The sequence below is a fragment of the Stegostoma tigrinum genome, chromosome 3 (assembly GCF_030684315.1).
Source record: "Stegostoma tigrinum isolate sSteTig4 chromosome 3, sSteTig4.hap1, whole genome shotgun sequence".
Classification (NCBI taxonomy): domain Eukaryota; kingdom Metazoa; phylum Chordata; class Chondrichthyes; order Orectolobiformes; family Stegostomatidae; genus Stegostoma; species Stegostoma tigrinum.
The window spans coordinates 99,368,537-99,393,871 of record NC_081356.1 but is presented as its reverse complement, the minus strand read 5'-3'; the positions used below and the strand labels follow the sequence as shown (position 1 = coordinate 99,393,871).

The window sequence follows — 25,335 nt, the reverse complement described above, 5'->3', positions numbered from 1 at the left end:
TACTGATAACTGACAGTCCTCCTATTTCCTCCCTTGACACCCTAACTAACCCTTTAATCCCCCACCTGAATTTGGCATTACCTAACTTCCTCCTCAACCCCCGCAACTCCCCTGACCTATCACACCAGTGGACTTGCTGAGCATCACTCCACATCTCCCCTGCTCCATTATCTTCCTCACCCCCTACCGGTGACCTCAACTAACTATCATTGTTACCTCCTAACCACTTGCCATCTAACGCCAGCACCTCAACCATCTGGCAGCCTATCCACCTCACCTTTCTGATAAGTTATCTATCTCATCCCCAACACCCCAAGCCATCTTAGCTACCAACCTACCACCCTCAGTCATTTACCTTTTCCGCCCCGCCCCTTTACCACAACCTCTGTCCATTGCTTTTCTGAGAAGCTTTGGAACATTTAAACCCTTATCAAGGTTCAGCAGCCTTACGTCTGAAAATGGGAACTGATTTTTACAAAGATAGTCTTCACTGCTGCCTTTGAGGAATTCTGCACTTGGTGAGATTAGAAGGTTGCTGCTTTGGAAGATTGGCTTAAAAAAATCAGAAGTTTTGTTTTACCATCTTTACCATGGACGTCCAGTCCCTATATACCTGCATTCCCCATACAGATGGCCTAAAGGCCCTCTGCTTCATCCTGTCCCCCAGGTCCGACTGGTCCCCCTCCACTGACACCCTCATCCACTTATCCGAATTCGTCCTCACCCTCAACAACTTCTCTTGCAATTCCTCCCACTTTCTACAGACAAAGGGGGAGGCCATGGGTACCCATAGCCCAACCTATGCCTGCCTCTTTGTAGGTTACTGAAACAGTCCCTCTTCCGTACCTACACTGGCCCTAAACCCTACCTCTTCCTCCGTTAACATTGATGACTGCATTGTCACTGCCTTGTGCCCCAAGAGGAGGTCGAACAGCTCATCCACTTCACCAACACCATCCACCCCAACCTGGACCATCTCTAATATCTTTCTCTCCTTCCTGGACCTCTGTCTCCGGCAACCACCTACCGATACCACTTCAAACCCACCAACTCCCACAGCTACCTAGAATACACCTCCTCCCACCCACCTTCCTGCAAAAATGCCATTCCCTATTTCCAATTCCTTCGCCTCCGCCGCATCTGCTCCCACAATGAGGCGTTCAACTCCCCTACATCTCAGAGGTCCTTGTTTTTCAAGGACTGCAACTTGCCCCACCTCAGTGTTCAAGAACGCCCTTGACCGTGTCTTCAGCATTTTCCACAACTCATCCCTCGCACCCCCTCCCCGCAATAACAACCAAAACAGAATCCCCCTTGTCCTCATGTACCACCCCACCAACCTCCAGATCCAACACATCATCCTCTGACACTTCCGCCATCTGCAATCCGACCCCACCACCCAAGACATTTTTCCCTCCCCACCCTTATCACCTTTCCGGAGGGTCCACTGTCTCCATGACTCCCTTGTTCGCTCCACACTCCGCTCCAGCCCCACCGCACCCGGAACCTTTCCCTGCAACCGCAGGAAGTGCTACAACTGCTCTTACATCTCCCCCCTCACCCCCATCCCAGGCCCCAAGAAGACTTTCCACATCATGGAGATGTTCACCTGCACATCTGCTAATGTGGTATACTGCATCCGCTGCTCCTGTTGAGGACTCCTCTACATCAGGGAAACCAAGCGGAGGCTTGGGGTTTGCTTTGCAGAACACTTATGCTCGGTTTGCACTAAACAACTGCATCTCCCAGTCGTGAACCATTTCAACTGCCCCTCCCAATCCTGGGCCTCCTGCAGTGCCAAAATGATGCCACCCGAAGGTTGCAGTAACAGCACCTCTTATTCCACTTGGGAACCCTGCAGCCCAATGGTTTTAATGTGGACTTCACGAGCTTCAAAATCTCCCCTCCCCTATTTCATCCCAAAGCCAGCCCAGCTTGTCCCCGCCTCCCTCACCTGTCCTTCCTCCCACCTATCCCCTCCTCCCATCTCAAGCCCCATGCCCATCTCCTACCTACTAATCTCATTCCGCTTCCCCCCCTACCCGACCTGTCTGTCCTCCCTGGACTGACCTATCTCCTCCGTGCCTCCCCACCTACAGTCACCTTTACTGGTTCCATCCCCGCCTCTTTGACTGGTCTGTTTTCTCTCACTTATCTTCTCCTCTATGCATCTTGTATTCACCTCCTCCACCCCCCCACCCCCCCATATATTTCAGAATCCCCTTCCCCTCCCCCATTTCTGAAGAAGGGTCTAGGCCTGAAACGTCAGCTTTCCTGCTCCTCTGATGCTGCTTGGCCTGCTGTGTTCATCCAGCTCTACACCTTGTTCTCTAGAAGTTTTGTTTTATCTGATAAATATCAGAAATAGAGGTATTATTCCAGTTTTGAAGATTTGGGTCAACATCAAGGGCAGTGGTTGTATTCAAATCTTTACATTCTTAATTACATCCAGAACAGACAGACAAGACCTTCTGTTTTGACATTTTCTCTGAATCACAGTGCTTCCTGTGATCAGTCTTAGTTTTTGTTTTTGCTTTTAGTATTTCTTTTACACTAAAGTTCATCTTTTGTGCCACTGCTCTCAACGTTCCAAAGCAGAAGTAATGTCTAGAGGCCAGTAGCGGCCACTTGAGCGAAATAAAAGCGTAATTACTGAGAGATACTATAAAAAACTTTGAGTAATTATTGTTAAGGGTGGAATATGGGTGCTGTTTTTTAGTGTAGCATTTGTTGCAGACTTATCAAAGAAAGGCATTTTGTTTAGACTACCATGTTTGCAACATTACACAGACATTTTTTTAAGTTAAAACCCAGTAACTTATTTTGTAGTTACATTAAGAGTACACTTTCACTCTATCATGCATTGTTTGCATTATTTTTAATACAGTCTTACAAGCAAAAATAACTCAATAGAAACTTCAAAGATCTGATATTTGCTTGAGTATCAGACTTTTTTGACCAGTTGTCTTAAAATATACCATGGTACAGAAATTATTGTCGGATACTGACATGTTTAATTTGACTCTGAAATTCTTTACTCTGCAATTTGGTAAAAACGAACTAATTTTCAAAAGTATGTTAGTTACTAATTTTGACTTACCTTACAGTTGTTCTGTGATAATATTTTACTTACTAAAATCTAAGTTTATTAGAATTTCTGAAAACAAGTTGGTCAGCTATCAATTTCTTTTGCTTATTATCAAATATTAGAAAGATTAGATTGTATATTAATACTAGAATCAGAATTTCTTCATTATTTCTGATTTTTTTTCTGCCCTTTCCAATATTTTTATTATTCAATTTTCTCCAATTTTTTGTATTTTGCTTTTATAATGAGCGAAGGCTGATTTGCTCTTAATTTCAGTTGAGGTTGTGAATTGTTGCAGAGTTCAGATTGATGAGGAATTGGATTATATATGACAATCTAAAACTATGATAAACTAACTGTTGACTTAATGTAGTGTGGAATAATATCATGTTATGTCGTAGTATCCCATTGAAATTTTAATCTCAATTGCTAACTCAGAACACGTTTTTTAAAGGATGTTCAAATTTGATTGAAAAACTTGTCAGCAACTTAAAAATTGTTATTGATGTAACGTATGGACACAAGCATAATTTGATTCTTGTGCATGACTACGCTATAGGGATTGCAAACTACCTGACCAGTTACCATGGCAGCAGTTTCTTTCACATTGTTAAGTGAGGCTAGGCATGTTTGGCAGGAACTGGCTTATTCACTGTTGATTATGCAGGTTTTGAGCTATTTTTTCAGTGAATAAGTTTCTACTGCAAGGGGCTGTCTGACTTAGAACCAATTGTGATTAATCCTTTCACAGTTTAAAAATACAAATCATATTGACTAAGTTTAAAGGTATTAAACACAGCTTATAGTTTAACTCCTCCAAATTTTGCATTATATAATTAGAGAAGTAATAGGAATCTTGAATTAGTTTAATGATTGTTCCATCTGGATCTGAATTATTGACTCTCTCTTTAACAGGCTGCTATGCTGACAGCAAATATTTTGAAATTTGAAATGATATTTTATAAAATGAAGCTGGGAATACTTTTGGCTGAACATACTATTCAGGTCAACATAGAGAATTAGTGAGTTAGAAAGTGTAAGGTAGTACTGTACTTCTGCAGCAATGGATTGCAGCTTGTAAAGATGTTAGAGGGGCACAGATTTTTATCTTCGAGGCAGAAATCACATGTCACAACATTTCCAGCACTGTGACTCTATTTTTATATCAGATTGGTAGGGGCAGGCTGGAGTGACACAACTGAAAGCAGCCCAAGATGGAAATTAGAACTGGTTAGTTGTTAAGGTCAGCAGGTTAGAAGGCTTGCCTGTATTCTGGGAACATTGGTCCAGGTCTGTAAATGAATGTTGAGCACCCAAGCTGTTAATTCTTACCCCCCTCAACCCCTACCCACTCCGATGTCCCATCTATATCCCATCAAATTTCCATCCATAACTGCTCATATTTCTCCATGCCCTCTCAATACTCCTCATCTTCCCATAAGCTCAGTTCATGTCCCCTCCTATTTACCTCCTCCTTATTCCACAGATTCTTCCATATCCTCTCCATAATCACTCACATCTGTCATCAGCTGTTATACTCTCTTCATGCCTCCTATACTTCCTCCAATATCCACTCACCAAGTATTCACAATGGACAGACCTAATGGGTGCTTTAATATTGGGAAGTCTTTGAAATGTTCGAACTAAACAAAGATTTATTCAAAGTAAATAAAAATTGAAAGAATTGCAGATGCTGTAAATCAAAAACAAAAATTGCATATTAAGATTTAAGGCTTTAAAAAATGTATTTGAATATCTCAAACAAAAACAGAATTTGCTGGAAAGCTCATAGGTCTGGCAGCATCTGTGGAGAGAAATCAGAGTTAACATTTCAGGTCAGTTCTGAGGAAGGGTCTCTCAAACCAAAACATTGACACAAATTCTCTCCACTGATGCTTTGACCTGTTGAGCTTTTCCAGCAGATTCTGTTGTGGTTTGAGTTATTCGAAGACTTCATTTAAAAGACCTTAATCGTAATACCTGTTGATGTAACTTCCATTATAACAAAACACATAATTCCCTTCAGACTACTGTAAATACCCCCTTTTAAGCTAGGTCTGATTATGGGACTTGGAGCCCAGCCATACATTCACAATGATTTCATTCCAGAACTGCATTGAAAAAATCTCCATCGCCCCGAATGATGCAGTTGTTGAAATTGCATTAATATTTGGCCATCAGTCAATTTGTATTCAAAAGATTACCATATAGGCTTTAAATCAAGAAAGTCAAGCATTTGTTCATCTCTTTCAAAGACTTATCAAATATCTGGATCCTAGATCAATGTAACAGTTAAAGCTAAATTAAAATTTTACTTTCAATTCAATTGAATTGAATGTAGACGAGCGCTTGATAAAGTACTCTGATTTATCTGAAGCCTTTCAAAATGTAAGCCAATTTCAGAGTCACCTATTATTTAATTATTAAAAACATACTTAACTTCATGCATGTGAAGTTGTCAACAACTTTTGAACTTATCAAAGGCTCCACATCCCAGGCAAGACTTTCCCTTTGGCACATCACTATTCTGAGAGCCTGCAAACTGTCCCCTAACAAACGGGCTTGACTTCATTGAAATAGTGGGAAGGCTAAACTGACCATCTCCACACCGAATTACACAAAGGCATGATTGTTGCATGTGTGGTTGCTAACAATATATCTTATGCCAGAGCTCAAAGAAAATCCTGCAGGATAAGGATGGAGACAGGAATCCTGGAATTGGGTTCTGCTTGCCATTTTTAAATTTCCCGCTCCTCTGTCTGACATAAGCAGAAGAATGAAGATCCAACTCTCTTTTTTTTCAGTGATTTGGGTGTTCTGTAAGGTAGTTTGTGATACGTGTGCATGTATTTTCCTCCTGAATAAACGCTTTTGTAGCTATACATGAAATTTACTAAACCTTAATTTCTACAACAGCTAAATGATTTAAATATCTGAAAGGTATACATTCTTTATCAATTTAGGTCGTGTGCAGGATTTCACACGAAGAATGATCTGACCTTCTGACTTAGCTCAGTTGTGATAGCTGGTTCTGAAGCTGAGGTTAACCAGAGGAGAAGTTGGAATTAGTGAAACATGCATAAAGGACCTAAATGCATTGATCGTGTAATAGTGATTTCTCAACTGGTTCCATACAATTGTTCATAGGTAATTCTGTGAGCAATTAATTGTAGAAAGTCATAGTCAACAATCATTGCTACATTAATCCACATATCTTTATAAGCTTCCTATACTGATATTTCAGAATTCATCTTAGTATTATCAAACTAAATCATGTTATAAGGAGGTGAAATAGGAGCAGCAGTAATGCAAGCTGTGAAGCATTGACTGAAATAATCCCGCTCACTTTACTAAATCCAGCAGTAATAAATTCTACTTAATTGCCATAGACAGACTATTTATGCTTTATTTTAATGCATATAGTCATTAGCATGCTAGGTATAAGATGTGAAAAATCATTCTGTTTTGTTAAGTTTTCAACAATCATCAGTTTTTGTCTGGTGAAAGATGTAGGTACATTTATGTTAATTTGCATTCTTTCCTCGCATAAAAATACATTTTTAACTTCGGTTCTATTTCAAAAGATTGTCTACATGGTTTCTGATAGCAAGGGGCTTCTTTTTGTTAGAGGTCTTGTGAAGATGAGAGAGTTTCTAACCAAAGCTAGCTGTTTTTTAAACACAGTAAAAAAAACACAAAGTTGGTTGCAGCAAGAAATGTGATAATTATAGTGTCCTGGTGGAAATGTGAAAACAGTTACAAAAGGTGAAATGTTAATAATACCACTTCCCATTAATGCCATTATCCTTATGAGGTGGTCTCAAAATTAGGTGTCCTGTTTCCTCTGGCTCATCTGCAGTCACTGGAAAGGAGAGAAATTATTTGCCTGCAGACTCCTAGACAACTTTGTTTTAATGTATCAAGCAAATCATGTCATTATTTTTCCTTGCATTTGTTATGAGACCAACTAACAAACGAATATCTGTTAATAGTGTTCTGCTACAAATACAACACTTTTGGTCGTCTTATGAAATGCAACTTTCAGTTGAAATAACTGTTCTTGGAAAGCAAGCATGGAATGAATTTATTTGAAACATAGTTCAGAGAACTTTTACCATTGAAAGTCAAAGTGCAGTTTGTTTACCATTAAGTAGTATCTCTAATTAATCTTAATTCATAATTAGATACGATGGAATGAGCAATATGCAGAAGCCAATTTTTTTTTAAAAATGCAATTGCCAAAAAGCTTGTAATTTCAACAGCAAAATCATTGTTATATTTCGATAAAATATATGATTTATTTGAGAAACAGTTGTATTGTGAGTTGAAGAAAATGGAAGTGATTCCAATTTTCCTTCTCCTCCCTAAAAATGGAAAAAAAAGTCCCACTGTCAAGAAAACAAATATTCTACAAAATAGCTAGCACAGTTGTCAGCTGTTTTTGCAAATCAATGAAGGTGGAGAGTTACCATAAATTTGTTTATTCTTTAACAGAAACATAAATTATTCACAAATTAACTCAGATGTATATGTTTGAAATGAACCACATTTGCCTTTTTTTTCTTCTTGTCATTGTCGAAAAACGTGAAATGGCTGCTGAACAGCAGCTTGTGTCATTTCAAATTTCTTTTCCTGTTTGCACGTGGCCGTCATAAACAAAATGTGGTCTGTGAGAACTGGTAGTTTTGACACTAATCTAGGCATGCCTCGAAGTGGTGTTAAGGTAGCCCCTCAATGTACAAGTTGTTTAACTGTACACAGTAATTTTTGGTGGGATTTATAAGGTCTTGTAGCCCAAGGCTAATTGGTTCCGGCTATGAGTAGCAAGCAGCTGTTTTCTGGCTTGATAAATGAGCTTCAACCAACTAGAATTTTGAGTTTTGTCTGTTGTTCTGGTTGAATATCAATAATGATTAGGATCTACAAAGCAAGGGAAATGACTATAATCTTTGTCCAACTCCACCTTCCTCCTCCTCCTCCCTATCACATGCAAGAAGTAAAAAGCACACACTCCAGGATGTAAACGTTGCCTCAAATCCTTCAGAGGCGGTGGGCCGGGGTGGGGGGGGGAAGCAATTGCATGTAGGAAGTTAATCCTGTCAGAGTTCAGCATTTCATTTGTAGTATATGTTACAATATACCAAAGTAATTTTGTTAATTTTGTATTCTCTATTGTTACCACAATTTCTGCTAAGTTGTCTTTCCATATTTAGTAGAGTATTATGAACTCTTGATGCAAATCTTGCACATTTTAGAATGGTATAAAACAGGCATGCTTTTGTAATGCATTTCCAGCCAATGAGAAAAATGTTCACAAAAACCATTAGCTTTGTTAGCATTTTTTTTGGTTTTTAGGCATTGTACAAATAGCTAACTCATGCACACAGAAAAAATCCTAATCAATGTTTGTGTTGATCGTTTTCATTGCCATTTGTATTATTTTGGGAATTGTTTGGAAAAAGTGATACAGTATAACTCATTACTTGCATACGAATCCTTTCTAACTGTTTAAAGATTTAACAGCTAATTTAGATTTGTTCAGTACATTCATATCAGTTCCAAGACCCTTTGATCTTTTGCTTATAAATTCTGTGTCCGATGCCACCCCTCTCACTGACACTTGAAGAAGGAGTGAGACTCTGAAAGCTTGTGTCTCCAAATAAGCCTGTTGAACTATAACCTGGTGTTGTGAAATTTTGGACCTTGTCCACCCCAGTCCAACGCCGGCGCCTCCATATCATTGATCCCCAAAGAAGCTCATCTATCTCCTTGAGAACTTGCAATGTTTTGACCTCAACTGCTTTCTCGGTAGAGAATTCAACAGACTCACCACTTTCCAGCTCAATAAATTTCTCACCTCGGGCCTGAATGGCCTATTCCATATCTTTAAAAAGTGACCTCTGGTTCTAGACTCTTTATCATTGGAAACATCCTTCCTATATTTACCCTGTATAGTCCTGTTACAATTTTATTGGTTTTTATGCCTTTCTCCCCCTACATTCGTTGAAACTTCATTGAATATAGTCCTAACCAATCCAGTCTTTTTTCGTACAACACCAAAAATTAGACCTTTGTGCTCTGTCCAGAGGTAGAACATCTTTCCCTAGTAAGGAGCTGCACGCATTACTCCAAGTGTGATCTCACCAAGGCCTTGGACAATTACAGCAAGATATCCCTGCTTTTGTATTTGAATTCTTCCACTATGAATGCCAGCATACTATTTGCCTGTTTATCCCCTGCTGCACCTGCATGCTTACTTTCAGCAACTGGTGTACAATGACACCCAAGTGTCATTTCATCTCCCTCTTTCCCAATATATCACATTCAGGTATTGATCTGCTTTCCTGTTTGACTACAAGAGTGGATAACCACTCATTTCTCCTCTTTGCCTTTTATCTGAAATTTATTTGGCCACTAACTCAACTTGCCCACATTGCATTGAAGCATCTTTGCAGCCTCCTCACAGTTCATCCTCCCGTTCAGCTTTGTGACATCTGAAAACTTGGAGATATTACATTTAGTTCTCTCATCTGAACCATCAATAAATTTTGTGAAAAGGGTCCAAACACTGATCCTATTCTATCCCACTAGTCACTGACCACCACACAGAAAATGACCCGTGTACTCTTTCTTTCTTGTCTGCCAACCAGTTCATTGATCGTTTTCAATACTCCATCCCCAATCCCATGCAGTCTCAATGCTAATCTCCTATGGGACCTTATAAAAACCTTCTGCACATCCAATGGCTCCCCTTTATCAACTCTACTAATTACGTTCACAAAAATTACAGTAGATTTGTCAAATGTCCATGCCGTCTTGTCAAAACCTTTCCAAGTGTTCTGCTTTTAATTTTTTTTAATGGATCCCAGCATTTTACATAGATCAGAAGTCAGGCTAACCAGTCAGTAATTCCCTGATTTCTGTCTACTTCCATTTTTAAATAATGGGATTACATTAGCCATCAATCCATAGTTCCAGAGTCTATAGAATCTCAAAAGATGACGAGCAATGCATCCACTATTTCTGGGACTATTTCTTGAAATGAGCCTGAGTAGATACCCATATTGTTAATGGGATACTATTACATCAACTGTCCTGAAAAGGCATAAGTTAACTGCATTGCAGAAACTACAATTTGTGTGAAAATAGAATAATCATTCCAGTGTTGAAATTGAACATTGCTGTTGTCAGTGGTTGGTAACCAGAAACTGAAGTGCTGCTGTAATTTAAAGAAGTCCCATGTGTAACATGTATTTAAAACCTTGAAATTAATCTACAAAAGTACAAAATATTTAAGTACATCAGCTTGGGTTTCTCTTTCTGCAGATTATGGGAAACATTGCATATTTTACTCTCCTTGAATTAATGGGATCCTGGTTTATTCAGGACGTGCTCTAATGACAATGGCAAAGGGAATGCAGCAACTTCCTTCCTGAGAAGTGTATTTTTTTTCTTATTTCCTGCATAGTTGTAGACATGATTATACATTCGGCAGTAAAAACGAGCCTTCTTTTGTAACTAAAACAAGAACAAAGACACTTTACTGCAAGATTAATTTGTGCACACATTTATGAAACACATATTTATAAAATATTTGCAGCAAATTAAGATGTTTAGTTATAGTTGACTAAGATCCAATCACAACCTTTTTAGTAAAATGCATGCTGTTAACCAAAGTAAGCTCTCCAAATCATAAGGGAAGTTGAGACTTTCAGCACCTTCACAGACAAATGTATGACTATATCCATGACAAAATTGAATGCATAAAAAAACAAAACTGTTGGAAGGATTTACTTACCTTGTTATCCATTTATACTAGAAGCTTAAAAGAAAACTTTTGTATAATACTGCTCACATTGCTTTTGACAGTCCACAAAGCTTGATTATCTTAAATTTGAATTTCAGTGTTTGAATTGAATTTGAATTCTATCAGAGGGAAAGGATTGTAAAGCTACGCAGGTTTTGCTAAAACTATATGAGACAGTAGTCATACCACAGCTAGAATACTGTGAACAGTGAGATAACAAGGTGTAGAGCTGGATGAATACAGCAGACAAAGCAGCATCAGAGGAGCAGGAAAGCTGACGTTTGGGCATAGACCCTCCTTCAGATTTTTTTCTGAAGGGTCTAGGCCCAAAACGTCAGCTTTCCTGCTCCTCTGATACTGCTTGGCCTACTGTGTTCATCCAGTTCGACACCTTGTTATCTTAGATTCTCCAGCATCTGGAGTTCCTACTATACTGTGAACAGTGTTGGGCCTCTTATCTGAAGAAATATACACTGACAGTGAAGGCAGTTCAGAGAAGGTTCACTTAGCTGATTCCAGATGTAGGGCAACTGGCTTATGAAGGGGGTTGAGTATGTCGGGATTGTATTCCTTGGAACTTCGGAGAATTAGAGGAGATCTTATTAAAACATTCAGCATGTCTTTAAGGAGAAGATGTAAAACATGATGTATGTTTGTGCTAAGTTAGACTCCTGCCCCACTGTGGTTTGCAGCACTTCAAGGACATTCCTTTGGCCAAAGTTGGCCTCAGTCTTCAGCAAACCAAAAATCAGAAATGAGCAAACACGGCTCTTCCCTGCATCAGGAAATGCACTAGTGCAGGCTGGATGGCAGGGCTTACAGACCTTTCCCTCTGATAGAATTCAAATTCAATTCAAACACTGAAATTCAAATTTAAGATAATCAAGCTTTGTGGACTGTCAAAAGCAATGTGAGCAGTATTATACAAAAGTTTTCTTTTAAGCTTCTAGTATAAATGGATAACAAGGTAAGTAAATCCTTCCAACAGTTTTGTTTTTTTATGCATTCACCTTTAGGGACATCGATACTGTTGCTAACAAAAACAAAGTTGCTGGAAAAGCTCAGCAGGTCTGGCCGCAGCTGTGTAGGAAAAAACAGAGTTAACGTTTTGGTTCCAATGACCCTTCCTCAGAACCAATGGTGGCTGGGAAAATGTCAGTTTATATGCAGAAAATAGGGCGGTGGGTGGGGTAGGGAGTAAACGACAGGATAGAGCCCAAAAAGAGAGAAAGACAGTTTGCCACACAAAGGAGTTGCTAACGACCAGGCTGGGAGGGTGAATAGTTGTTAATGGCAACAAAAACAAAGTTGTTGGAAAAGCTCAGCAGGCCTGGCAGCATCTGTGAAGGACCACAGATACTGTTGCTAAGTTCATTGGTGCCATTGCTGCTACTGTTGGGACTGGTTGACTCATGCTGGTATTGGGAGAGTATTTAACAGCTTAGTTATTGGCTACGCAAGGAACCCTTCCTTAAAACAGCAGTTTTTCTCTTGTGCAATCTTGGGATCGGCCCTTTCTGAAGTTATAGGTCTCTTCTGTCTGGTTGCCTTCCTGATCCTGTCTGCAATGTAAATTCCTGCAGGAAAATCTGGAAGGTGGCTGGGGAAGATTAAATTATTGTAGTGACTAGCTTTGGCATCTGCCACCATGAACTATTCAAAGAGGATTTGTTTTTTCAAATCAATAGTGTAAGAACTCTCTGATTTAATATAGCACTGAATAAAATGGTGAAATGAAATAAAATTAAAACATTAAAAGATTTTTAGAGAGCTTGACAGGATGAACTAGGAAAGGTTGTTTCCTGTTGGCCTAGGACCAGAAGGTATAATCTCAGAATATGGGGTCACCTATTTGGCACAGAAATGAGAAGGAATTTCTTATCTGAGGGCAGTATATTTTTGGAATAACAACAGAAGTTGCTGGGAAAACTCAGCAGGTCTGGCAGCATCTGTGTTGAAAAGATCAGAGTTAATGTTTTGGATCAGGTGACCCTTCCTCAGAACTGATGGTGGCTGGGAAAACATCAGATTATATGCAGAAAAAATAGGGTGGTGGGTGGCATAGGGAGTAAACAATAAGATAGAGCCTAAAGAGAGAGGAAGACAGTTGGACAGACATAGGAGTGGATAATGATCTGGCTGGGATGGTAAATAGTTGTTAATGTGTATTTTTGGAGCATTTTTCTGTGAGACCTATCAAGGTTGAGATTTTTAATCCGTAAGGGAATCGAGAACTATAGAGAAGTGGCAGAAATCTGGAGTTGAGGACTATCAGATCAACCGTGATCTTATTGAATGGCAGAGCAGACTCAATGGGCTGCTTACTTCTGGTTCTGTTAGAGATGCTGGTCTTTTTAAAAAAAAGAAGCTGCACAGGAATATATTTATTGAGAAACATTTATTTGTAGAGCTATTTAATTTTCATAACCTGCTTTAGTTAACAATTCCAATTTTGTTTCTTAACTTGTTGAATGTTTTCATGGTGCTTTGCACCTAAAATAATTTTAAATCCCATGTTTATCCAAATGATTGGTAAAGAATTCTAAAGTAGGTTTTGTAAAACATCTTAGACATTTCGCTACATTCAAGTTGTTGTATAAGTGCAAGTTACTGATTAATTTTGAGGTTTAAAAAAGGTAAATTGTTTTATTATTCATTCACAAGATGTGAGCATTGCTAGCTAGCCCAGCATTTATTGCTCACCACTAATTGCTCTTGAGGGTGGTGGTGAGCTGCCATGTTGAACTGCTGCAATCCATATTGTGTATGTAGACCCAATGTGTTGTAAGGGAGGAAATGCCAGGGTTTTGATCCAGTGAAGGAACAAAATGAAGTTCCAAGACAGGATGGTGTTTGACTTGGAGGTGAACTTCACTTTAATCATTCTCTCATGGAATATATGTGATGCTTGTCTATCCCTAGTTGCCCTTGGGAAGATAATAAGCTGCCGCCTTGAACTGTTACAATCCATTTGCTATAGGTAGACCATAAATACCAGTAGGGATGGATGTCTAGGTATTGACCTCAGGGCAGTGAAGCAATGGAGATAGTGAGTGGCTTTGGAGGTGGGGAGAGGGGGAATGTTGAAGGTGGTGATGTTCCCAGTATCTGCTGCTCTTGTCCTTTTAGATTGAAGTGGTTGCTGTATTGGAAGGTGCTGTCTGAGGAGTCATGGTGTATTTCTGCAGCACATCTTGCAGATGATGCACGCTGCTACTACTGAATGTCAATATTGAACGGAGTGATTGTTTATGAATGGGGTGACAACCAAGAAGGCTGCTTTGGCCTGGATGGTATTAAGTTTCTTGAGTGTTGTTGAAGTTATACTCATCCGGATATGTGGGGAGTATTCTATCACGTTCTTGATTTATGCCTTTTAGATGGTGGTCAGGTTTTGAAGAGTCAGGAGGTGTGGTTGCTCACTAAGCTAGCTGGTTATCATACAGATGTTTTGTCACCGTGCTAGGTAACATTGTTAGTGCGGCCTCCAATGAAGCAATGTTGTTCTACTCTGCTTAGCATTTAAATGATCTGGCTGTTGAGTTAGGTTGTGTCAATTCCGATTTTGCATAGGTTTGTATGTAGAGTCTAATTCCACATGTTTGTTGATTGCGTTACAGGTTGAAAACCAGGCATGCGTGGCTAGGATGGTCACGTTGTCCCAGTCAAATTGATGGCCTTCATTGCCCAAGTGCACTGAGATGAGAGAAAATTCGCCATCTCGTTTTGCTGCTAGCTGGTGTTCCTATGCTCTGGCTAGTTTCCTTCCCGTCTGGTCAATGTAATGTTTGTTGCTGTCATTGCGAGGTATTTTGTAAACCATGTTGGTCCTGCATGTCACGGGAATGGGGTCTTTGGTCCTCATGAGTGTTTTTCATAGTGTGGCTGTGGGTTTGTGTGCTACCGTAATTCATAGTGATCATAGGAGTTTTGTTGTCAGTTCTGCTATGTTCTTGACATAGGGTAGTGTGTCCAGTGTATTGGGGCATACTGTGTTCTCTTGGCATTGTCAATCTAGTAGGCACCCGTGGATGAAGTTCCAACTTCCAGCATAGAACAAATGACCAGTAATGAGTTCCAAACCACAGTACATAGGAAGGCAACCCACACTGACCAAATCCTTAATTTCCATAGCAATCACCTTAAAGTCCACAAACAAAGCTGTGTTAGGATGTTATTAAAACAGGCCACAACTCACTGTAACACACCAGAGCTACGCATGGAGGAAGAGCACCGACACAAGGTCTTTGCTAACAATGAATGTCCTCTCAACTTTGTCTATCTACTAGGCATCTATGGACAATGCCAACAGGACACAGTACACCCCAATACACTGGCCACTCTTCCCTATATTGAGAACATATCAGAACTGACAATGAGATTCCTATGACCACTAGGAATCACGGTAGCACTCAAACCCGCAGCCACATTAAGACAAACACTCTCAAGGACCAAAGACCCCATTCCCATGACATGCAGGGCCAATGTGGTTTACATAATACCTTGCAATGACTGCAACAAACATTAAATCAACCAGACTGAAAGGAAACTAGCCATTGGGATACACGAACACCAGCTTGCACCAAAATGAGATGACAAACTTTCTCTCATCTCAGTGCACTTGGACAATGAAGGCCATGAATTTAACTGGGACAGTGTGACCATCCTAGCTCAAGTCAACCACAGACACACATTTCTAGAGGCCTGGTTTTCAACCTGTAATACAATCAATAAACATGTTAGACCCCATATACAAACCCATGCAGAACAGAACCGGAAATGACACAACCCAACTTAACAGCAGGATCACATAAATACCAAGTGGAGAAGAATGACATCACTTCAACGGAGGCCGCACTGATGGTGTTTATCTAGCATGGTGATGAAATGTCTGTATGATAACCAGCCAACTTGGCAAGCAAGCCAAGGACCTCATTGACTACATGAGCCATAAATCTTCGCAAGAATCTTAAAAAGCCAGGAGGTGAGTTACTTGTTACAAGATTGCTAGTTTCTGACCTACACTTGTAGCCATGGTAATCCCTGTGGTGTTGATCCTTTGAAAGGGAGGGGTGGAGAGTTCAGTGATATTAACGGCTTTGAATGTCAAGGGGCAATGGCTAGATTCTGTCTTGTTGGAGGTGGCTATTGTTGGACACTTGTGTGGCATAAATGTTACTTGCCACTTGTCAGCCCAAACCTGGATTTTGTCCAAGTCTTATTGCATTTAGACATGGACTGCTTCAATATCTGAGGAGTCACTAACATTATGCAATCATTAGCATGCATTCCCAATTCTGATCTGATAAAAAAAAACACGTAGTGATGAAACAGAAGAAGATGGTTGGGCTGAGGACACTCCCCTAAGGAACTTTTGCACAGATGCCTTAGCGCTGAGATGACTTACCATAAATAACCACAATCATCCGCCTTTTTGACAAATATGCCTAACCGTAAGAATGTGTTCCTGTTTCCTATTGACTCCAGTTTGGCTAGGGCTTTTTGATGCCCATTAAATCAGGTGTGGCCTTGATATCAAGGGCGATCACTATTATCTGTGGTTTTCAGCTCTTTTATCCATGTTTGATACAAGGCTTTAATAAGTGGGCCTGCAGTACTGACCCAAACTGAGCATCAGTGAGTTTTTTTATTCCTTTACGAATGCTGCATGGTTGACAACCTCTCCCATGACTTTGCTGATGATCAAGAGTATTCTGTTGGGTAGTAGTTGCCTGGTTTGGGTTTGTTGTCTTCACAAAAGATCAATGTGCCTGGCTAGTTTTTAACATTGTCAGATGCCAGTGTTGTACTGCACTGGTGCAGCTTAGTTAGTTGCAGTATCTTTGCTGGATTGATGTCAGGACCCAATATGTTTTCAACATCCAGTTGATGTTTGCACTGATGTGCTGAGCTCCCCAATCTTTGAGAATATTAGCTTTGCTAGAAAACTAAGAAGCGTTTTGAAGGAAATGGAGAATAATAAGGAGATATTCTAGAGCATGGGGGGGATGAGAGAACTGAAAATAAATTATAGCAATAAAAATTGTGGCAGCCTAAAAAGAGTTAAATATGACCATGCAGATTTTTCAGTGGTTTGTAGGAGTGAAGAGGATTGTAGAAATAAAGTGGGATTCGGTAGTGAAAATCAACACATTGCTTGATTGGGATCTCATGTAAGTCAAATTAACACTGGTGATAGGTGATTATGTAATTTAGGACGCGGATAGAAGTGTTGGATTACTCTGAGTTTGTGGAGGGTAACCTGTGAGAGACCAGTTAGCGCTGTATTGTGTTTGTCGTGCTTAGAGATGTCAAAGACGAGAACAAGGATTTCAGCAGCAGATGACCTGAAACTAGTGTGAAATCAGGCAATGTTATGGATCTGGAAATGGAGGTTCTAAGTGGTGATGCAGGTATGAGGTTGTAAGATAATCTTGTTCATGAAGTTCTGCAGATGGATGTGGTTATATTAACATTTGAGTGTTTATAACTTGCTGGTCATAACCCAAAGCAAATTTAAACAAGCATGTTTTCATCAATCATGTTTACAATGAAAGCAAAACAAATGCATATTTATAAGTGAGACTTCGATCTGTGAAAACAATGTTTTTAAAATATAATAACCCGTGTTCCACAGTCTTAGATTCATCCGATCATGTAATAATGAGATAGCCAGTTTGGAAGTAATCTACATACAGAATTATTTTTGATGCTTGTAGTTTCCAAACAGAGTGTATTTAAAAGTGAAATTTATGTTCAGTCTGTTCTTGAATGCTGAAAACAGTCATTGTTTCTTGTTTGGTCTATTACTGCTTCAGTTATGAAGTCTTGCGAAAGGAAGAAGAGGAGAAATGCTGCTGCTAAAATCAACTAGCAATTTTATATCATGTATAGTTTGTAGGAATAATGCCAGAATTTACTTTCAATTCTGAGTGGTTGATGTAGCAAAGATAAAATAATTCAGAGAATGATGTCCATTTACTCATTATTTTAATACAATAAAAATATGTCTGCTGGGAGAACGGTGTGGTGTACTCTTAGAAATGTTTCCAGTAGAATTTACTTGAAATATTGGAAGTGTATTATTTTAAGGCAAATTTACAGATGAAAGCCTCAGAATTATAAACACTCTGATGGTAAATTAGATTCCAGTCAGGCACAGATAGAAAAATTAACAGTGAAAGAAAGAGATTTAATTCTGAGAGAGAACAAACAAGACAGAAAGGTAAATAATGAAAAAAAAATCTTAATTGCTGATGTTCCTCTTACTTGGGTAAGGACTACAATATTTTACATTTGTGCTCTGCCGATAGGCTGCTTGTTTCTTGACAGATTGATTGAACTGAGGCCTGAGCGTCAATATCAATGATGCCAGTCAGAGCTCCAAATCTAAAATTGGCAAGTCTGGGTATCTACCCATAAGCTGGACTTCAAAAGTCAAAAGTAGAAAGTCCGAACAGGAGAGGTTTATAAATAGAAGTGTTAAATTGTGTTTTAACTCCATTCACGACGGAATCGAAAGTGGTTGTGATGATTTGAAATATCTAAGTATGTGCCAGATAATAATTTGAGGGTGGAAGAAGCATACATACTTAAACAGTGTGTAATTCCTGTCTTCATTGTCTGAACCAGAGGTCTGAACCAATTCTTTGTAGAGGAAGTTTAAAACGTTAAGACAGAGAACAATTAGGCTGCCACCTGGCGAGATTGGATTATCTGGTTTTATGCCATTGATGTATTAGTCTTCTGTGTTAATTTTGCCAAGCTTTTTAAAAATTGAATGCTACCAAGATGCCATCATTAATTCAGTATAAACACTAAACACAGGTCACATTATGCAGCTGTAATTCTGAACCAACCATTACATTTACTGTTGGTTTATTTTTGTAACCAATTTGTTGTCTGTGTTGATTAATAATTTTCTTATTCTTGTCTACTCAGACCATTATTTTTCCCCACATGTGGGCATTGAAAGAACTGGTCCTGGCACTGATTCTTGGGGAATACTGTCCTCCAGTTTGCAAAACAGCCATGTGTCTGTATCAGCTCCAAATTCCTTATGATTTTGAAAAAGTTTTTGAAATCTCCTCTCAGCCTTTTCTCCAGATAAAGCAGTCCCAACTTTTCTGAACAAAAAATATTGGAAATCACATCAGGTCAGGCAGCATCTGTGGAGAGACAGCAAACTAGATGACTCTTCAGAGCATTTCTTTTAATTGTTTTTAGGACAGATTTCAGCATCTGCAGTAATTTGCTCCCAACTTCTCTAATCTGTCTTCAAATCTGAAGTTTCTCTTCTTTGGAACAATTTTTGTAAAATTTCTGCACCCTTTCTTGTGCATTCATATACTTCCTAAAGAATGATGCTCCAGAACTGTGCACAATACTTAATTTGAGGTCTGACAAGTATACTGCAGATGTTCAAAATAACATCCTTGCACTTGTACTCTATGCCTTTGTAAATGAATCCTTGAATACTGTATGTTTTATTAACACTTCTCTCCGTTGCTAATTGCCCTACCACCTCTAATGACCTGTACATCTAGGTCGCTGTGCTCCTTCAGAATTTGATTAAGGCGTTGAACTTTAAATCTATTGGGATATCCCTGCACAGGATCGTATCCTGCAGACTACGGTTGAGAGCTTAAGGCAAATAAGAAGGGAATTTGCGCTCTGTCTTTGGGTGGCACGGTGGCTCTGTGATTAGCACTGCTGCCTGACAGTGCCAGGGACCCGGGTTTGATTCCATACTCGGGCGACTGTCTGTGTAGAGTTTGCACATTCTTCCCGTGTCGGCATGGGTTTTCTGAGTGCTCCGGTTTCCTCCCACACCCCAGAGATGTGCAGGCTAATTTGATTGACTATTCTAAATTGCCTGTAGTGTCCAGGGATGGTGTAGATTAGGGGATGGGTCAGGGTGGGATGCTCTGACAGTCGATGTGAACTTGCTGGGCCAAAGGTCCAGCACTGTAGGGATTCTATGAATAATACCATTAATTTTGTTATTGCATGTTTTTCAACCGATGCATATTACCTCCTACTTCTCCACTTTGAACTTTCTGTGCTAGCTATCTGCCCGTCCACATTGTCCTCCTCACAGTTACAGTTCTTCCAAGTTTTGTGCCAGCTTTACAATCTGCACACCAAAATCTAGGTCATTTATACATCTTAGTAAAAGCAAAGGTCCAATACCAAGCCCATGGAGCTCCACAATAACCATTCACGCTGATAGCCTGCAAACTACATAGCTTTTTTTATAAACCAATTGCCTTCATTCTTCAGACTATGCCTCCTTTTTGAGGCAGCCTCACTATCTCTTTTGAACATCCACACTACCCACCTCTCCCAAGATAGTGCTGACTACCCAAAGCCTTCAGTTATCTGATTGTTCATCCAGACTGCAGAACCTACCTGCCATCTCTAATTGATTGGCAATTTCTGGGAAGATTGCACACAAGGTTGCACTCAGAAATCATTGAGATCAGAACCTGCATTTGGTTCTGATACTGGAAGCTCTTCTAAGGTGGGAATGTGTGCACAACAAGGTTCCACCAGCAGTAATCTAATAAATGATTTGGGGATGAGGAGTAAAGGTTGGCCAAGTTATCAGTACAACTCCCCTGCTCCAAGAGTGCCGTTGGTGACTTTACACTCCTTTGAGAAATCAAGAAAGCTTGTCGAAGTACCTCTGTTTAAAATTTAATCTGAAAAGCAGTACCTGTTTCAGTACAGCACTGAGTATCAACTGAGAGCTTATGCCTAAGCCTCTGGAATTTTGCTTAGATTCTTCTGCAAGTCGAAAATACAAGAATAAATAATTTGCTTAGCAAATGGTTGTTGGAAACTATGACTTGACAGCTGGAATTGTCATATAATCATAGTTTTATCACACTTGCTGTAAAGAATATTCAAAATAATTGGAAGATTTAAATTATTAATGTTAATTTTAAACACTAAAAACTATGGTGTTAAAGCTAAACTCAGCCTGTTCCTGTTCGCTTTCAATTTTTTATTCATTGAGTCTGAATCTTGCACTGCCCCCAGGAGCCTGATTCTTGATGAGCAACAGAACTTGATTGTGTGGGAGCCTTCCCAGTGGTGGGATAAAACTAAGGGATTAAGTTGCTGGATGTTGGAAGCATCTTGAGTGTTTTGATAGCAACTGTTGGAAAGTCCCTAGCGTGTACTTGCATGACATGCCTGTTTCTTAAAAAGCAAAAAAGGCAAGAAAAATATGCCTTCAGGTTCACAATTACATCTGAGTGTCATGCAGGGGGTGAAGTGATGGACTAGCTGTTACTTTTTTTAATCTTTGAAAAGCATTATTCTATAACGATGATTGAGATTGGGTAGCAGTAGGCATAAGGCAATAACACAGTGCTATCTGAAGGATAAGGGAATATAGTGTCTGAAACAATGAGGGTAGCCTGTTCCAGGCAGGAAGAGGAGGGTATAGGAATGTATGGAGGAACTAAAGGACTATTGTTATTGGTTTGGTGGCTCTGTTGTTTGAAGATAACGGCTTTCTGGGCAAGGATAGCTAGAGAGATGGTTGTAAAGGGAAGGACTGGTGCTGTCAATGGTGGGGTGCTTGAGGTTGAAGTGTGGGTATAAGAGGGATCTGCCTTAGATGGGAATGGGCTGCAGAAGTTTGGAAGTTCCAGGGTCGTGGTAGGGTATCTGATGGTTTCCTGAGAGAAAATCACAGTATCTTACAGTAAAGGGATGAAGATAACGAAAGGTTAGTGGCAGAGTGGACATGAGCATGATATTGGATGAGGCCCAGAGGGGAGAGAAAGCATATGGAAGGTGATAGTTAAAGGGTTTGTGACTGAATGGGAGAATGTTCAAAAGGGAAACAGAGGGGTGAGGTATGGCTATGCAGTAGCTTTGCTGCTTGATGTATAACTTTCAGTCAGACAAAATCCCAGCAAAATTGTTAAAAGGAGAAGATTGTTTGAAGGGCAGTTGCTGTTGAATGAAGCAATGAGAGAGGGAGAGAACCAACAAGGTGACAATCTCTTGTGAGGGCCAAAGGGAGAATACTGGAACACTCGAACAACTTTGATATTGAAGGAGAGTAGCTCACAAATGATTGTGGGACAGCAGTTGCCACTTAGGCCCACATCATCCAAAACTCATCACAAATTAAGTGCAGTGCCCTTAAATACACAAACATATCGCAGCATAACAAAAATACAATGTATATGAAGTTAAATTAAACATGTATTGAAAATGAGTATCATATTTACAATGATTAGATACCCCTGTATTTTTTGTGCCTTTACAATTTTTTTTAATTATTACTACACTTGAGTACTGCCTCAACATTCATAACAGATGTGTCCCATTGCCTGAAAAAAGCCTTGGCAGCCACTATCTCTGATGGCCTTGGCCTAGCGGGCTCCAACCTACTTGAGTATCGGTTGATCATGTGCAGATGTACCCTTGTCAACCTGACCTGCTGGAGATAGTGGGATTACTGGCAGGGGAGAGGTAGAGCAGCAAGATATCTTGGAGTAGGAAGAACAATTTAGAAATTGCGAAGGTTTCCTTCTGTTTCACCTGCAATACTCGTTGAATCCTCCACTGTTTTTACGACCTGATATATTGGTACTTATTATCTTTCTCTGGTGGTGATATTGCTTTAATATAATGATACGATACAGCAATTCATTTTCCAGTGATCTGAAATCATTTACTTTTCCAATCCTTTTAACTACCCTGGAGGTCTGCCATCCTTGAGAAACAGGAGCCCCTGCCTTTCTCAAATGGCCTGGAGTGAAGTAACAAGTGGTAGTAGCATTCAAGGTTAGTTGGTGGATTTGAGGAGCAGTTTCAGAAGACTTTGCACAGTCTCGAGGTGATCAGTCAGAGAGTCAATATGTAATGCTCCTGCGTACAGGGAATGTATGCCCATTTGGTTGTCTTTAAAATGGTGGCTTGATCTTCACATGGGGTAATGGTGGAATCAAAAGCATCTTACCCACTATTGCTGTGTGATTTGACATGCTCCTCGCCCATGTGTAGTTCACTGGCAGGCTGTCACCTGGTCAGCCATCCCACCGTGGAGAAATTATTGCTAATGTCCTGTCCTGCGTCCGACAACTTTAGTGCTACTGGAAGATTCTGCCTATGGACTTTGTAAAGGCCATGGATCAACAAATAAACTGATTTCAGATCGTTAACTTATAGTTAAGGGCTTTAATTTCCTACCTCATTCCAAAACTGGATGTTATTTACATAAACCACTAAAATTACATCACAGGACAATAACATATTGATGTGATGACACTTTGCTCCCTTTTAGATGCTTCAATGGCTTAGTGCTCAGATGTTTGAAGAAGGTTTTCAGACTTTTGATTTAAAATTGAATGATATGGATGATGTATTTCCACTTCCCTAGAGATTGGGTATGCTTTTATAATCCTCTCTACTTGTGTGTAATTTAGCCTGCAGTATCTCAGCTTTGATATATTTTCAAATAAGTTATTACATCAGCATGTCTCAACATGTACCAACAGCTATGTGTCTGGGATACTGGGATTTAAATGCCAAAATCAGTGCTAGGTTTTCTGCTTTGTTATCACTTTGTCAACTGTGTACGCAAGGAAAGGAAGTTCTGCAGCTACTAGATTCCAGTTTCACATTTCTGACATTTACAGGCCCTTGCAGCTTGTAAGTAATGAGAACAAATATGTACAGGAATATATAGAAAAATGTGATGTTACCCACTTTGGACCTAAAATGTTTGAAACAGAGTACCTTTATAATGGTGGAATGCTAGAAACAGGTTAAGTCCAAAGATACCTGAAGGCCCATGAACATGTATCATTAAAATGTTGTAAATCTGTGCCTAAAATAATCATCTGGTAAAATACAATGTTGGTCTTATGTATAGATAATGTACATACATATATATATGACACATACATGTATTAGAGACTAACATTGCATTATGTATATACATATAAGGCTAGAATACAAGGGGACAAAAGTAACTTTCTATGAATCTGTTTGTAAAAATGTTTTAGTTTTGGAAGGAGCTTTGCATGAAACTGTAATTTTTACATTTCCTGTCTACATGTAGTTGTACAAATTGTAATCTACAACAATGAGGCATGAAAGAAAACGGCAAAAGAGTGATATAAATTGAACAACTTTTTACCAGCATCGACTACCTGACATCCTGGGCATCACCTGGAGACAGCTTCAGCAATAAGGATGTGCTGCAAAAGACTGGTTAGAGATACCTGTGGGACATGGACATGGATATGGAGATGGAGAAATGTCTCCGGCTGATAGGACACACTTTTTCACTTCTTGGGATGTATAACCTGCCAGAGTGTCAGTAGAGTGGACACCATCAGGAAGAGGAATAAGATGGGATTGACCAAAGAAGTGCATTTAAGGAGGATCTCCAAGAGCACAACATCACCTGAGATGGAACAAAAGAGGTTGTGATAGATTGAGACCATGGTGGAGTTTTGCTGCCCATTGAAACTAAGGTTGAGTAATTCTGGATATTTTCTAATCCACCTGCTCGGGTGTTTTCATAGGCCTCTGGAGCAGGTGGGACTTGAACCCAGGCTTCCTAAGTAATTAGAAACTGAATAGATTGATCAGACTCCTGGAGTCTGAAGTTTAAATTACAAGGAGAGATAAAGCAAATTATGATTGTATTTCCCAAAATTGTTCAGGGCTGATGGAAGGTTTCAAGATTACAAGATGAACTGATACAATGTGTTGGTTGGTAATCCTGAGGGTAGTAGTCTAAAATACTGAAAAAAAGACTCGAGTGAAATCAGGAAACACTTCTTCATAACGAGCAGTTATTGCCAGATCAATCTTTAAAGTCAAATCAGGGATTAAAACACTTTGTAAGATAATAAAATGTGAGGCTGGATGAACACAGCAGGCCCAGCAGCATCTCAGGAGCACAAAAGCTGATGTTTCGGGCCTAGACCATTCATCAGAGAGGGGGATGGGGTGAGGGTTCGGAATAAATAGGGAGAGAGGGGGAGGCGGACCGAAGATGGAGAGAAAAGAAGATAGGTGGAGAGGAGAGTATAGCTGGGAAGGTAGGGAGGGGATAGGTCAGTCCAGGGAAGACGGACAGGTCAAGGAGGTGGGATGAAGTTAGTAGGTAGGAGATGGAGGTGTGGCTTGGGGTGGGAGGAAGGGATGGGTGAGAGGAAGAACAGGTTAGGGAGGCAGAGACAGGTTGGACTGGTTTTAGGATGCAGTGGGTGGAGGGGAAGAGCTGGGCTGGTTGTGTGGTGCAGTGGAGGAAGGGGAGATTTTGAAGCTGGTGAAGTCCACATTGATGCCATTGGGCTGCAGGGTTCCCAAGCGGAATATGAGTTGCTGTTCCTGCAACCGTCGGGTGGCATCATTGTGGCACTGCAGGAGGCCCATGATGGACATGTCATCTAAAGAA

General features: G+C 39.9%; 1 protein-coding gene, 1 long non-coding RNA gene and 1 pseudogene across 5 annotated transcripts in view; 2 read left to right on the top strand and 1 right to left on the bottom strand.

Annotated features, from left to right (window-relative positions):
• Nucleotides 1-11,058, bottom strand: part of LOC132209510 (uncharacterized) — a 71,466-nt gene extending 60,408 nt beyond the window's left edge. Inside the window, exon 1 of the long non-coding RNA XR_009445640.1 lies at nt 10,887-11,058. This is a non-coding gene — a long non-coding RNA (uncharacterized LOC132209510). The remainder of the gene's footprint in view (nt 1-10,886) is intronic.
• Nucleotides 1-25,335, top strand: part of ssbp2b (single stranded DNA binding protein 2b) — a 359,324-nt gene that overhangs the window by 208,697 nt on the left and 125,292 nt on the right. The gene's annotated exons all lie outside the window — the stretch shown is intronic.
• LOC132207329 (ATP synthase F(0) complex subunit C2, mitochondrial-like) lies at nt 11,541-12,468 on the top strand (annotated as a pseudogene).